At 39.9% G+C, this 16,540-nt stretch overlaps 1 long non-coding RNA gene across 1 annotated transcript in view; it reads right to left on the bottom strand.

Moving 5' to 3' along the window:
• Positions 1 to 309: 309 nt before the first annotated feature.
• LOC132541325 (uncharacterized) overlaps positions 310 to 16,540 on the bottom strand; it is a 496,194-nt gene continuing 479,963 nt past the window's right edge. The window contains exon 2 of the long non-coding RNA XR_009552496.1: positions 310 to 554. This is a non-coding gene — a long non-coding RNA (uncharacterized LOC132541325). The remainder of the gene's footprint in view (positions 555 to 16,540) is intronic.

Below are 16,540 nucleotides of genomic sequence, written 5' to 3'. Positions count from 1 at the left end.
TCAAAATAAATTTTTACTGTTAACATTTCTTTTAGATGACCATTTTACACTAAATAATTTTGTTGAAACACATCTGCTGAATAAAAATTTTTTTATCAGGCCAGGAATAGCATGTTTAACCCATTTTTCCTGGCAAGGCCACTGCTCTACACTGACTGGGTTATTAGAAAGCCAGTTCAAACATGGAATTTGTTACAAACAGTGGCAGTTGGTATTGGGGTGCTGGTAATATTTATAATTCTCACAAGAGTGAGAGAGACTGTAGAGGCATTTTACCATGCCTAGATATCTCAGAAAATCTTTTAACTAATGAATTGATGCTGATATTAGCTATCAGAAGGACGAAACTATCCTATATTTTACTCTGGTAAAGGTGTGCCAACTCTATGAGTTGGGATCTTTAAAACCACATTTAGCTTAACTACATCTTATTTAAAACTTAAAACAAACTTTAGTTATTTAGGGGTTAACACACATTAATGAAAACAAGGTTAGCACACAGACTTAAAACAGACATTCTTGGTGAAAAGAAAAATTTTCCCTTTGAAAAGCGGCTTTTGGATTTCTAACTCACAGCCTCTCCACCCCCCTCCAGGGGTGTTTGTGGCTTAGGGGATGATTGACTGATGTCTTTGCCAATCTGTGGAGCAGGAGCTCTGTGCCGTGATTGGCTGTGCGGATGGAACAGGCAGGCTTAGTTTACCACCACGCATGGAGAAACGCGGAGAAAAATCTTTGAAAGTTCTTTTTCTGGGCTAAGGTACATTTTACAGTTTTAAAGAAACAAATCATTAAATTTCTATCAAAAGTGTGTACTGGTTCTCTGATTAATAGCTTTTAAGTTAAAGAGAATGTCTTGTTTGATTGATTTCATTCTTTCTTTAAAGAATAGCTTGCTAGCCAGATAAGATCTCACTCAGAATTGGTTTAACGCTTTCTGAGAGTAGAGGGAAAAAAGCTGGATCTTTTTGGCTGGCTAATCTTAAGATAATGCCAAATCAAGAGCCCACAGTTCTTTAACTAATTGTAAATGCTCTCGTTTTTCTTCTATTAATTTTCTCAGGGAAGTTTTTTTTTTGTGCTAGTTGAGTTTTAGCCTTGGTGGTATAGTCAGTAATATTGGCCAAGTCAAGGACCGGAGCACAAAACGGAGGGGTGGTGTCCTAAGGAGGCGGTCTGGACAAGGAAGAGCGTAGGGGTGGCTGGTCAGGATTATGATATTTGGCCATCTCTTCATCAAGGGATAAGGCCTCTTCAGGAGGAAGACTATCATCAGGCCCTTCTTTGGCGGGGGGTCTTAGGTTGTCAAAGAGGGGTAAATCTTAACAGGAGGGCATTTAGCAGGTGGCCTCAGGGGCGGGGTCTCCTGAATCAGGCATGGGAATAGAGACAGACTCACAAACAGAAGGTGGCCGGGAGTGTCCCTGTAAGACTTTTTCTCCCTCTCTCATGACTCCCTGTACATCAGGACAATGCTTATAGACTTTTGAGTATATCATTTACTAAATTCCAATAAGAAAAAAAAAGCCTGGACTGGAATCTTTTCTGGACCATGGTCTCATAAAAATCTCTTAAACAGTTTCCTACTCTAGCCCATCTTTTTTCATCAATAGTCCTCTCTAAGGGAAACCACGGACAAACATCACTCACAAAATAAAAAAAAAACTTCTTGAGATCCTTTTTCTTAACTCTTACTCCTCATGTCTTGAGGGACTCCCTTAGACCTTTAATAAACAGATCTTGTTTACTAAATGCCTGTCCCATGGTAGTGCTTACCTCACAGCTGTGACACTCCTCCAGATGTGACTCACGGTCGGGCAGCTCCGTGGTGATCATTGCGAGCCGGTGCATTACCTCCTAAGCTGCGGTGGCTCAGTGAATCCGGATAGGCCTATCCTCTCTAGCAGTGGCGTTCCAAGATCTCCAGAAGGCTTCTTCGCCCCACGTTGGGCACCAGATGCCCTGACCAGTGGGGCGAGAACAGGAGCTAGGAACCCTGGGACCTGGAATGAAAGGGACAGGAGACACAAAGAATGACAGCAAGACAGGATTCTGATCAAGCTGCCAAATTTTAATGTGTTTACAGGCATTATAAGGCTTTGGGGAAGGGGAATGCAAGAGGAGGAGGAGGAGGAGGGGGAGCAATTATCAGGGTGGAATGTCCCTTGCAACATATATAGCCAAAACTATGTCTATTAACTATAACTATGTGGTGTGTCACTTGTTTTCTGGTAAATGGCCTACCTGTGGGGAAATAGAAACTTATCTCAAGGGCTTTCATTGTTTCAAAGGCTTATCTTCTATCAAGCAGAGAATGGTAGCCACACCCCCCACCTCACCCCACCTCACCCCACATAGCTAAATAAATAAATAATTAAAAATAAATTAAAAAATTCTTTTCTTTCACCGCACTTTTATGACTATTCTTTTTCTTATCTTTTTCTTTTTTCTCTCTCCTTTTCTTTTCTTTTTCTTTTTCTCATTGTTGTCATCCTTTCTTCCTTAATCCTACAGCTTCCAAAGCCAAAGGCTCCATCCCCCACACCACCAAACAGTGTGCTTTTTTGAATTCATTGATACACATTTGGGAATTATTTTGGGGAAGAATTCTGACTCAGAGTTGGACTCTGCTTAACTTCCCTTCCTCCTTTAGCTACCCCTAGAACATACAGTGGATGGTAGATTTGCATAACAGTCTAGTTCAGCTATCCTTGTCTAGTCTTGAGGTTTTTTTTTTCTCTTTCTTAACAATCAGCTGCCTCTGATCATGAGGTTTGAGGTAATCTGGGACAAGGTTTTTTTACCCTGCTCTATTTTATTATTAATATTATATAAAGGCATATATCTTCCCCCCCTCTTTAGGTTGATCAGAATTAACTCTTAGGGTATCTTTCATTGCTAGGGTAGTGGGCATCTTATCTATTGTGGGAGGAACTTGTCTCGTTACTCCTACCTCCTCTACAGACTCTCCCCTCCCTCCTCCTAGCAAATTAAAAAAATTAAATTAAATTAAATTAAAAATAAAGTAATCAAAAAACCTTTCCTTTCACTGCTCTTTAATTACAGCTCTTTTTCTTATCTTTTATCTTTTCTCTCTCTTGTCTCTTTTTTCTTTCTTTTCTTTTTTTTTATCTTGTCATGCACTTCTTCCTTCTTCTCTGCCTTTCTGAATTTGTCAATTATTTTGGGGAAGAAGTCTGACTCAGAGTGGACTCTCTATGTGTGTATCTCTGCTCTACTTCCCTTTCCCATCTTGTTACCCCTAGAATATATAGTGGATAGTAGATTCGCATAGTCTATTCTTGCTATCCCTTCTTTCTTTTCTCTTTCTTCTTCACTGGGATTTGGTTACTATTTTTCACAGACTGGAGAAATTGGCTAACTGGTAGTGATTTAACTGCTTCAATACTTGCTTGAGTTGCTACTGTTATTCCTGAGGTTGGTGAGTGCAATTGTCATAAAGGTATTTAGTACAGTGTTGCTTGTACTCAAGACACAACAACTGAGGAACAACAGAACATAAAAATAAGAAACACATAAATAAAAAAATGAGTAGATCAAAAACAAATAAATATGCTACTCCAATGAATGAAGACAAGAGCCCAGAAGAAACTACAAATCAGTCAGAAGTAACCATAGATAAGAAAAGTATGCAAGTAAAAATAAACTTATTAATCACAGAAATGAAAACAACATTGGAGGAAAGGAATGGAAGTATTAGGGAAACAACAGTTGAGACCCCCAAGAAAAATACTGATTATCTTGAGAACTGAAAGCTGAAATAGCTGTAATGAAGAAAGAAGCTGAGGGAAGGGAAAGCAGGTAACAGAAGCAGAAAATAGAATTAGTCAGACAGAGGATGAGTTAGAGAAAACTAAGAAAGAGGTGAAAGAGTTTAAAAAGAGATTGAGAGACACTGAAAACAACAACAGAGACATATGGGATGATCTCAAAAGAAGTAACATTCATATAATTGGCCTGCCAGAGGAAGAAAGAGAGGAAGGGGATGGAAAAATTCTAGGGGAAATAATATAAGAAAACTTCCCAGACCTGAATAACAGAAAGGACATCAAGATTCAAGAGGCTGAGAGAGTTCGAAACAGAATCAACCCAGACATGAAGACACCAAGACACATAATAGTCACAATGAGAAGAAGTAAGGATAAAGAAATGATCCTAAAGGCTTCAAGAGAGAAACAAAAAAAGTCACATACAAGGGAAAACTCATAAGATTATCTGCAGACTTCTCCACTCAAACTCTAAATGCCAGAAGAGAATGGCAAGATATCTATCGAGCCCTGAATGAAAAAGGGTTTCAACCAAGGATAATATGTCCTGCTTGATGTTGATTCAAACTAGATGGAGGGATCAAAACTTTCTTAGACAAACAACTGTTCAAGGAGGCAACCATCACCAAACCTGAAAGAGGTTCTAAAAGACCACGTATAAACAAGAACATCACTGTAATACTTATATATATCAGAGCAAACCAAAAAAATTTTTTTTGACAATGGCACTACGATACATTAAATCCAAAATATAAATAAATGTCTATGGCTTAAACTCACCCATCAAAAGGCACAGAGTTGGGGGATGGATCAAAAAACAACCCAACCATATGCTGCTTGCAAGAATCCCATCTGTCACAACAAGATAAACACAGACTTAAAGTGAAAAGATGGAAAACTATCATACAGGCTAATGGACCACAAAAAGGGCAGGAACAGCCATTCTCATCTCAGACACAATAGATTTTAAATTAAATAAAGTAATAAAAGATAGGCAAGGACATTACATAATTATTAGAGGATCTATCAGCCAAGAATAATAATTATTAACATCTATGCACCCAATGAGTGACCATCTAAATAAATCAAGATCCTACTGAAAGAATTTCAAAAATACATCAATAGTAATACAATAATAGTGGGAGACTTCAATACCCCACTCTCACACTTAGATCAACAATGCAGAGAATCAACAAAGATACAAGATAATTAAATGAAGAGATTGACAGACTAGACCTCTTGGATATTTACAGAGTCCTTCACCCCCCAAAACTGGAATACACCTTCTTTTCAAATCTACATAACACATACTCAAGGATAGACCACATGTTAGGCCACAACGACAACATTAATAAATTCAAGAACATTGAAATCATCCCAAGTATCTTCTCAGACCACAGTGGAGTAAAACTTACATTTAACAACAAACAGACAATTATTAAAAGTCACAGAATTTGGAAACTAAACAACATACTCCTTAAGAACCACTGGGTCAGAGATTCACTCAAGCAGGAGATTCAAATGTTCCTGGAAACAAATGAAAATGACACAACCTATCAAAATATTTGGGACACAGCTAAAGCAGTATTGAGAGGGAAACTTATAGCCATACAATCACATATTAAACACCAAGAAGAAGCTCAAATGAACGACCTTACTGCACACCTCAAGGACTTAGAGGAAGAGGAACAAAGGAACCCTAAAGCAACCAGAAGGACAGAAATCACTAAAGTTAGAGCAGAATTAAACAACATCGAAAATAAGAGAACCATACAAAAGATCAATGAAGCCAAATGTTGGTTCTTTGAAAGATTAAACAAAATTGACAAACCCCTAGCTAGACTCACCAAACAAAAAAGAGAGAAGACTCAAATTAATAGAATTGTAAACGATGGAGGAGATATCACAACTGACACCACAGAAATCCAGAGTATCCTGCGAAACTTCTATGAAGAACTATACACCACCAAGCTAGAGAATCTGGAAGAAATGGAACAATGTCTAGGAACATATGCCCTTCCAAAACTGAACCAAGAAGAACTACAACATCTAAATGCACCAATCACAGACAAAGAAATGGAAACCGTTATTAAAAACCTCCCCAACAACAAAAGTCCTGGACCAGATGGCTTCATAAACGAATTCTACAAAACTTTCAGGAAACAGTTAGTACCCATACTTCTTAAGATTTTCCATAAGACTGAAGAAACAGGAATATTCCCTTCAACCTTCTATGAAGCCATCATCACCCTGATACCAAAAGATGATAGGGACAGAACAAAAAAGGAAAACTACAGACCAATATCTCTGATGAACATAGATGCCAAAATATTAAACAAGATCTTGGCCAACTGGATACAGCAGCATATCAAAAAGATTGTTCATCACGACCAAGTGGGATTCATCCCAGGAATGCAAGGCTAGTTCAACATCTGTAAGTCAATCAATGTCATTCACCACATCAATAAAAGCAAAGCCAAAAACCACATGATTATCTCAATAGATGCAGAGAAAGCCTTTGACAAAATCCAACACCCATTCATGCTCAAAACTCTACAAAAAATAGGAAAAGTTGGGAAATTCCTCAAGATAGTGGAGTCTATATATAGCAAACCTACAGCCAAAATACTCATACTCAATGGACAGAAGCTGAAAGCATTCCCCCTCAGATCGGGGACTAGACAGGGCTGTCCACTGTCACCTCAACATAGTATTGGAAGTTCTTGCCATAGCAATCAGGCAAGAGAAAGGAATCAAAGAAATACAGATTGGAAGGGAAGAAGTCAAGCTCTCACTATTTGCAGATGACATGATAGTATACATAGAAAAACCTAAAGAATCCAGCAGAAAACTACTGGAAGTTATTAGACAATATAGCAAGGTATCAGGCTACAAAATCAATGTACAAAAATCAGTGGCATTTTTTTATGCAAACACTAAATCTGAAGAAGAAGACATCCAGAAATCACTCCCATTTACTGTTTCAGCAAAATCAATCAAATACCTAGGAATAAAGTTGACCAAAGAAGTGAAAAACTTGTATGCTGAAAACTATAAGTCGCTACAAAAGGAAATAGAAACTGATACCAAGAAATGGAAAGATATCCCATGCTCATGGATTGGAAGAATAAATATCAAAATGAATATTCTCCCCAGAGCCATATGCAAGTTTAATGCAATACCCATCAAAGTTCCACCAAGCTTCTTCAAGAGAATACAACAAACACTACAATCATTTATCTGGAACATGAAAACACCTAGAATTGCCAAAACCATCTTAAGGAAAAGAAACAGAAATGGAGGCATCACACTCCCAGACCTTAAACTATATTATAAAGCCATCATCATCAAAACAGCCTGGTACTGGAACAAAAATAGGCACACAGACCAGTGGAACAGAATTGAAAGCCCAGAAATAAATACCCACACCTATGGACATCTAATCTTTGATATGGGGGACCAAAGGATTAAATGGAAAAAGGACGATCTCTTCAATAAATGAGGCTGGGAAAACTGGGTTGTAACATGCAGAAGGATGAAATTGAACCACTTTATCTCACCAGGAACAAAAATCAACTCCAAATGGATCAAAAACCTAGATGTCAGACCAGAAACAATCAAATACTTAGAGGAAAACATTGGTAAGACACTTTCCCACCTATACCTCAAGGACAACTCTGATGAAGCAAACCCAATTGCAAGGAAGACTAAAGCAGAAACAAACCAATGGGACTACATCAAATTGAAAAGCTTCTACACATCCAAAGAAACTATTAAACAAACAAAGAGACCCCTCACAGAATGGGAGAAGATCTTCACATGCCATACATCAGACAAGAAACTAATCACCAAAATATATAAAGAGCTCAGCAAACTTAGCACCAAAAAAGCAAATAACTCCATCCAAAAATGGGCAGAGGATATGAACAAAACATTCACCTCAGAGGAGATCCAAAAGGCTAACAAACTTATGAAATACTGCTCTAGGTCACTGATTGTCAGAGAAATGCATATTGAGACAACACTAAGATACCACCTCACTCCTGTAAGAATGGCATACATCAAAAAGGACAGCAGCAACAAATTCTGGAGAGGTTGTGGGGACAGAGGAACCCTTTTCATTGCTGGTGGGAATGTAAATTGGTCCAGCCTCTCTGGAGAGCAGTCTGGAGAACTCTCAGAAGGCTAGACATGGACCTTCCATATGATCCAGTAATTCCTCTCCTGGGATTATACCCCAAGGACTCCATAACACCCAACCAAAAAGAGGTGTGTACTCCTATGTTCATAGCAGCACAATTCATAATAGCTAAAACCTGGAAGCAACCCAGGTGCCTAACAACAGATGAGTGGCTGAGAAAGTTGTGGTATATATACACTATGGAATACTATGCAGCTATCAAGAACAATGAACCCACCTTCGCTGACCCATCTTGGATAGAGCTAGAAGGAAATATGTTAAGTGAGCTTAGTCAGAAAGATAAAGATGAGTATGGGATGATCCCACTCATCAACACAAGTTGAGTAAGAAGATCTGAAAGGGAAACTAAAAGCAGGACCTGACCAAATTGTAAGTAGGGCACCAAAGTAAAAACCCTGTGGTGAGGGGTAGACATGCAGCTTCCTGGGACAGTGGGGGGTGGGAGTGGGTGGGAGGGATGGGTCACAGTCTTTTGGTGGTGGGAATGGTGTTTATGTACACTCCTAGTAAAATGTAGTCATATAAATCACTAGTTAATTAATATGAGAGGGGGAAAATTAATTGTATGTCTCGAAGTTTTTCAAAACAGAAACTGAATCTTTTTAATATATAGGCTGTGTAATTGATATGCAGACTCTCTCAAAAGCCTAGACCAAGTAGATCAGAAGCAACCAATAGCACAGATATATATATAAGATACTGAGTAATATACAGCAAATCCTAACAAAAGGACTTTTCAAAGTTAACCCAATTACTAAATAATGTGATGATAACATTAACTATCCATTGTCTGTTTGAAATCTAAGACTGTAGGAACCTCACATCTCCACTATAGAGCCTATATTTCCCCCAATCCTGGAAGCAATGGATAGGGCCCACTTTCCCGTATGCCTCTCACAATCCATATCAAATAATATTGCATCTGCCGATCACAACCTAACCAACACAACGATTGCCACCTCAACATGCTTCACTTCAGACTGTGTCCAGAGACTTCATGTGTGGAATGACAACCCTTGAGCTTCATTACTCGGGTGAGACCTTTCCTTTCATAGTATACTCTAATTTCATCTCAGGTGGTTCACTTTCTAACAAAGTCCCAAAACCTTGATATACACCAGTTTCTGTGAGAGAGAGCATATGTTCACACATATCTGTAAACTACTGCAAAATATATACCTGAAAGCAGAAGTACACTAGAGTTTGCAGTGAGTACCCCCCTAACACTTCCTCTCCACTATTGCAAGCTTTGGGTCCATGATTGTTCAACAATTTGTTTGACTTCGTATGTTAACTCCCTTTTCAGTCACCGGGTTCCAGATGTCATCAGGATACCGACCAGGCTTCCCTGGACTGAAGACCCCATCAATGTGTCCTGGAGCTCCGCTTCCCCAGAGACCCACCCTACTAAGGAAGGAGAGAGGCAGACTGGGAGTATGGATCGACCAGTCAACGCCCATGTTCAGCGGGGAAGCAATTACAGAAGCCAGACCTTCTACCTTCTGCAACCCACAATGACCCTGGGTCCATGCTCCCAGAGGGATACAGAGTGGGAAATCTATCAGGGGAGGGGGTGGGATATGGAGATTGGGTGGTGGGGATTGTGTGGAATTGTACCCCTCCTACCCTATGGTTTTGTTAATTAATCCTTTCTTAAGTAAAAAAAAAAAAAAACGAGTTTTGGAATTAGACTAGTTCCTACTATTTTATTTAATTTTAAACTGTTTGTATTTTATATTTTCTTTGCCTTTCCAAACAAATTTTGTAACAATATCACCTATTTCTGAAAATGAGCTTAGATTTTGCTGGGAATTATATAAGAATTTAGTGATTTAGGAAAAATAAAAACTTTACTATGCTGAGTCTTCCAGCTCACAAATATGATACATATCTCCATTTATTTAAATATTTTATTTCTTTAATCAGAATTTTATAGTTTTCAGTATATGAGTCATAGAGATGGTTCTTAGATTTATAAATTTACTTTTTTAAGTCACTGTAAAAAGTAGTATGCTAAAATCTTATTATCCATTGCTAGGGTATAGAGAATATTCAGTTTTAGGGGCCTGACGATGGTGTACCTGGTTTATTGCACATGTTAGTTACAATGACCAGGGGTTCAATCTCCCATTCCCTACCTGCAGGGGGAAAGCTCCAAGAATGGTGAAGCAGGGCTCCAAGTGTCTCTCTGTTTCTATCCCTCTCTACTACTCCCTTCCCTCTCTATTTCTGTCTCTATCCAATAAATAAATAAAGATAACAAAACATTTTTTTAAAGTATTTGGTTTTTATAATATTAAATAAAACATTAGCTATAGTTTTTATAATATTTATCAAGTTAAAAAGCATCATTTTTCTCTAGCTTTTGAGAATTTTATCATGAATGAGTTTAGATAGTGACCTATATCTTCTATGAATTAGCTGCCATTATTGTGTTATTTTTTAAGTTTATTGATGTGGCAGATTACATGGATTGATTTTCAAATATTGAACCAGCCTTCATACCTGGAATAAAGCCTACTTGGTCATGGTATACAAATTTCCTTTTTTATTATTTTAAAGGATGGAGACAGAGAAATTGAGATAGGAGGGGGGAGATGGAGAGGGAGAGACACCTGCAGCCCTGCTTCACCACTCAGGAAGCTTTCCCCCTGCAGGTGGGGACCAGGGGCATGAATCTGGGTCCTGTGCATTGTAATGTGAGTGCTTAACCAAGTGCATCACAACCTGATCTCTGTGTGCAAAGTTTCCATACACTGCTGATTTCTCTGGTCATATTTTGTAAATAATTTATATGTTTGTATTCGTGAGGACTTTCATCTGTAATTTTTCTCTTTTGAACCATCTTTGTTAAGTTTTATTATCTGGATGCTGGCTTCTAACTCAGGGACAGAGACAGGAAAGAGATGGGGAAATATATAGAGAGGATCAGGTGATGATGCTAGGACATGATATGGAGCAATTGTAGGAGAGAGGACTGAGGTTGGTCATGAGCGTGAGATTCCCTGAGGAGGTGACATTAAGTTGAGGGGAAGGAGGAGTTCTTGTTATTTAGAGATGAATATTCCAGGAAGAGATAGCAGCAAATACAACATCCCAGAAGGAGGAATGATTGCAGGAATGTTAAGGGAGGAAAAGGGGGAGGTAAGCCCAGTGAGATAAAGACAGGAAATGGATGTGGCAAGGTCATAGACATAACATTCTGTGTGGGAACATGCTGTGTGGGAACACTTCCCTGTGTGGGAAGTTCACTGAGGATTTGGAGCGGACGAGTGGGTATGTGTGATTTCTGTTTCATAAAGATAACTGACTGCTGTAATATGGAATGAAGAAATAGGTGGGGTCAGGTGAGGGAGGAAGTGAGAGAAATAAGGACCAGCTGGACATGACTTTGGACCCCTAGTCAGGATGTAGTGGTAGATGACCCAGGCTAAAAGATGGGAAATTGGCTCATGACAGTTGCTATGGCAACAAAAGACTGATCTGGGGACATATTTGGAGATGGAGGACTGATCTGACAAAGCTGTTGGAGACCTCCAGGATTTTTCCTCCTGGTAAGAGATAAAGCAAAACAAAATAAAACAGAACACCAGCATAAAATGGAACAGAGCATAAAATAGAACACCAGGCATACCAATGTCTTACTGGAAAGTGTTGTATTTTCTCTTTCTCTCCCCTCTCTCATTAATGAATAAATTAAAAACATTTCTTCTCGAATTTCTAAGATTTGTGTGTGTGTGTGTGTGTGTGTGTGTGTGTGAGAGAGAGAGAGAGAGAGAGAGAGAGAGAACCAGAGGAGGAGGAAAGAGAGAGAACCAGACCTTCACTCAAGTACATGCAATGCTGGGAATCAAACTCAGGATCCAGTGCTTGAGAGTCCAAAGCTATACCCATTGCACCACCTTCTGGATCACCCTTCTTGCATTTTGATGGCTTGACAACTTATTTCTTGGGTTCATTGGATAATACTCTATTGTGTGAATGTGCCGCGTGTCCACCTATTGAAGGATATCTTGACTGTTTTCAGTTTTTGACAATTCTGAATAAAGCTGCTCTAAACATCCCACTGTGAATTGTTCATGTGGGTGAATTTTCAACTCACTTGGATAAACATTAAGGGTCTTAACTTCTGGATTGTATGTAAGTGTGTGATCATCTTGGTGAGCAACCACCCAACTCCATTCCAAAGTGGTTGTACCATTTGCAGCCTCACTGGCAATGAATGGGAATTCCCAATGCTCTACATCCTTACCAGCACTTGATATTGTCAGTGATTTAGATTTTGGCCAGTCTAATGAAGTGCACTGGTATCTTACGGAAGTATATTTTTGTGTCCTCTCTTCTAGATGAGAGTCCTTATATATCTGGTTTGTTCAGCAGCTCCTTATTGTCTGAAGAGCTCATCTGTGAGAGAGATGGAGGAGTTGTGAAATCCTGTTAATGATTTTTGTCCCCTCCTGTTTGGAGTGGGCCCTCAGTCTTTGTTTTATTTCCAGTTCACTGTTAGAGTGAATACAACTATCCACATGAAAAGCACTCTGGAAAAACCTAAAAGTGCAGTTAATCAATGGGTAATTTATTGTTTATGCAGCAATTATCCAACCTGGTAATGTCACTGTTTTTGCAGAGAATATAGATATTCCCTTCCTGATAAATCTGCTGGCCTTCACCACTGTGGACATTTGTTTACAGGAATGGGTGACAAATAGCCACCCTTAAATTATAGGCAAACCTTGTTCCTTTATTTTACAAGTATGGATTGTGATTGCTAACCAGCAGGCAAAGGCAGCAGATGTAAAGCAGCTCTGGCTGGAAGACACTTTTGTGGAAACACTCTCCCTCCCATCCTCCCTTCTTCTGCCTTCGTTTTTACTTTTCTTTTAACTATTTTATATGTACCAGTTTTCAAAAGTGTCCATTAATTTGATTTTTGAAATATGAAGCTTTCAGCTTTTCTTTCAGCATCCCTCAGCATACAAAGAAATCATATCCTATTATCATTACCCAAATCTCTCGTGTGTGTGTGTCTGTGTGTGTGTGTGTGTGCGCGCGCGCGTGTGTGTGCACGCTTTGGTCTGTACAAGTACAGTATTTGTTATTATTGGGGCTTGACTGTTCTGGGATGACTTTCTCAGATAGAAGGAGAGAGGTAGAGAAAAAGAAAGACAGCCTATCATTGACACTTTAGTCAAGGCAGTGAGAGCCAGGCACACACTTGGATTATACATACGGTTCTATGTCCTTGGATAACTTTAGAAAAGTGTTGGACCCAGACCAGAATATTTGTAGAAAAGTGACAAAGGAGGACTCCATTCTAAGCCAGATCTCTACCTAATAAGCAGGTAAAGGAAACATAGGCAGTTCACAGGAATCTTTAATGCCCAGGAAGCAGAAGGCTGCTTGGGTTGAAGCTGGGGAGGGCAAGGGGGAGTTTTCAAAGTTGCCAGAATCCTCTGAAGGTTGCCACTTGTAGCTCAGTGCCTCTCACCTTGCATCTCAGTCCGGCTTCTGATCTGTTGGGAAGCTCAGGTTCACACAGATAGGTGCCAAATTGCAACAGCAATAACCTGGAACCAGGTGCCTTATAGATGCAGGGTGTTTCTAGATTTGTTTTTGCCTGGTCCCTATGACAGAATCACAGGAGAGAAAGCTCATGCTCCTCCTGGGAGCAGGTATATTGAGGTCCCAGATTACAGAGGTCATACAGCTGGCTTCTCAAACCCAGCAGTCTAATTTAAGTAGGGTGGAACTGCTTCACCTTGCTGTTGCTCCTGGGCTAAGAGAGTCCCACTTGCCAGGAATTTCCTATGCAAGGCAGTAACTTACAGGAACACTAGTGGCCCCAGTGGGGACTTTGGCGATTCATCCAGTCAAGTGCCCATGCAGCCCTTCAAGCAATGATTGTCATGTGGCAGTTGGGTGACTGGCCTGCATCATTGTGCAACTGTCAAGGTGGTGTTCTTCCTTCCTGGAGCTTGAGTTTAGTCTAAGAGTGTGTGTGTGGGGGAGGCGGGGGTTGGGGGGAGGTACAGGGACAGATGATGTATTCAGGTTGGGTGTGACATAGTGGCCAGAGTGACTGGCAAAGTCACTCCTCTCGGGTGGATTCGACCTGTGTGTGCTTAAGGGGAGGGTGGACTGCCCCCCCCCCCCCCTCTCATGGACCCAGCATGGAGCAGGGGACTTGCTTGCTGCAGCTGAGTGTGCTGGCTGACCCTATCACCTCCATTCCCAATAACTTCAGTGGGCCTTGTTCCCAAGCCTGTAGTGACTTTTGAGAGGCATAGGCCCTTGGTACCTGGCTCCAGCGAACTTATTTAATTTTTTTCTAAAGGGAAGCACCAGGTGAGTGATGGGGTTCTTATCTGTAATCTGAAACTGTCACCCGCATTTCAGCGGGCACAGGTAAATATATATTTCTTTCTCCTTTCCTTGTCTTCAGTTGGCTGAAATTTATCAAGTACTGATGGTATGACAGATTTTTTGATAGATACAGGCCTAAAGAGAGCAGAATGTGACTTCCCTGGACATATGACCTCATCAGTGCTACCTGGAACTTCACCTATTCAGAGCCTTACCCCACTAGGGAAAGGTAGAAATATGCTGAGGGTTTGGATCAATCTGCCAATGCCTATGTCTAGTGGAGAAGCAATTAAAGAAACTAGACCTCTTAGCAAAGATATTCCAAAGTAGTAGTAGTTGTAGCTATAACTTAAAATGAAAGAGAATGCAGGATCGTAGGAAAAATTGGTGGAATATATAGTACTAGAATATAGATTATTAGACAGATAGTTATAGAAATAATAGTCAATCCATATCTGTGATCTTGGGAGAATCACTGAAGTTTCCAGTGGAGGAAATGGGGATAAAGAACTCTGGTGATGGGAACAGTGTGTAAGTATACCCCAAATTTGACAATCACTAATTAAAAAAAAATAATTTTGGTCTGTACTCCCAGAAGGGTAAACAGTAAGGAAGTTCTCAGTAGAGAGGATGGGTCACAGAACTCTGGTGGTAGGAATTGTATGGAATTATACCCCCATTATCTTACAACCTTGTAAATCAACATTAAATCACTACTAAAATTACCTTTTTTTTTTTTTTTTTTTTTTAAAATGGCTTAGGAAGAGCAGCAGCAGCAGAAGGAAGAGAATTCCTTCGTAATAAAATATTTGGCTGGGGAAAAAAATGTGTGACTGGCACCAGAGCTCATCTTAATCCTGAAAGTCAGAGTCCCAAAAGTTGAAATTCTAAAGTCTAAGCACCTGGGAAATGGCTCAGCAAGTTAAGCACAGACATTATTATGTGAGAGGCCCTAGATTCAATCCCCAGGGCCACATAGACATCAGCAAGGGACTCCATGAACAATGGCGCGATGCTTTGATGTCTATCCCTCTTCTGCCCTCTCTTTTCCAAAATAAAAAAATGGGGACAGCATAACTCTTGTGAGGCCCTGGACTTATCCCACAGAACCACATCAAACAAACTATAAACCAAAAACAATGTCTCAGACATCTCAATCCCAAAAGACCAAAATTTCAAATGTTGAAATCCTGAAGGCTGAATCAGTCATGGATGAGGGCCCCAGTGTTTCATAGTGATGGTTCTTGGCCTCATACTGTCTTTTGTTTTTCTGTCAATCATTCCTTCTGACCAGATCCCCAGAACACAGTGGGAGTAAGCTGTGATAGTCTCTCTTTGCATGGTAGTCTGTTACATTGTTCATACAGGTATATTTTCTGCCTGGAGATGTGGTATCATGTGCTACTCATACTTTTCTAGGTTCACAAAGTCCTGTAGGGGACAGAGAAACTATTGTGGGGTGCAGGAAATACTATTTGGGGTTCATGTGGCTACTCTCAAGATGTTTAGAGATCATGGAGGGGTTATTCTAGAAAGTGAGGGTCAAGTGACAGCATGGTCACCAGAGACTGAAATGTATTTGCCAGTTTCCATCCTCAGGGATCTTCCATTAGTATCTGGGGACAGTACCAGTACCAAAGGTTCTCTTGATACTGAGAGTTTTGATCCTTGGCATATGCTAAATTAAAAAATATTTATTTATAACAGAGAGAGAGAGAGAGAGAAGAGAGGGAGAAAGGGAGAGAGAGTTCTTATCCTTGGCATATGCTAAATTAAAAAATATTTATAACAGAGAGAGAGAGAAGAGAGGGAGAAAGTGAGAGAGGGAGAGAGGGAGAGGGAGAGGAGAGAGAGAAGAGAGAGAGAGAGGACTATTTATTTAGTCCTCTCTAAATAGTCCTCTATTTATTTATTTATTTATTTATTTAGACTATTTATTTAGTCCTCTCTCTAAAGAGAGAGAGAGAGAGAAAAGCATCTCTCTGGCATGTGGGATGTTGAGGATCAAACCTCATATCTGAGAGTCCAACACCTTATTCTCTCTGGTATGTGGGATGTTGAGGATCAAACCTCATATCTGAGAGTCCAACACCTTATTCTCTCTGGTATGTGGGATGTTGAGGATCAAACCTCATATCTGAGAGTCCAACACCTTATTCTCTCTGGTATGTGGGATGTTGAGGATCAA

Source organism: Erinaceus europaeus, chromosome 11 (assembly GCF_950295315.1).
Source record: "Erinaceus europaeus chromosome 11, mEriEur2.1, whole genome shotgun sequence".
Classification (NCBI taxonomy): domain Eukaryota; kingdom Metazoa; phylum Chordata; class Mammalia; order Eulipotyphla; family Erinaceidae; genus Erinaceus; species Erinaceus europaeus.
This window is presented reverse-complemented; position numbering and strand designations above follow the sequence as displayed.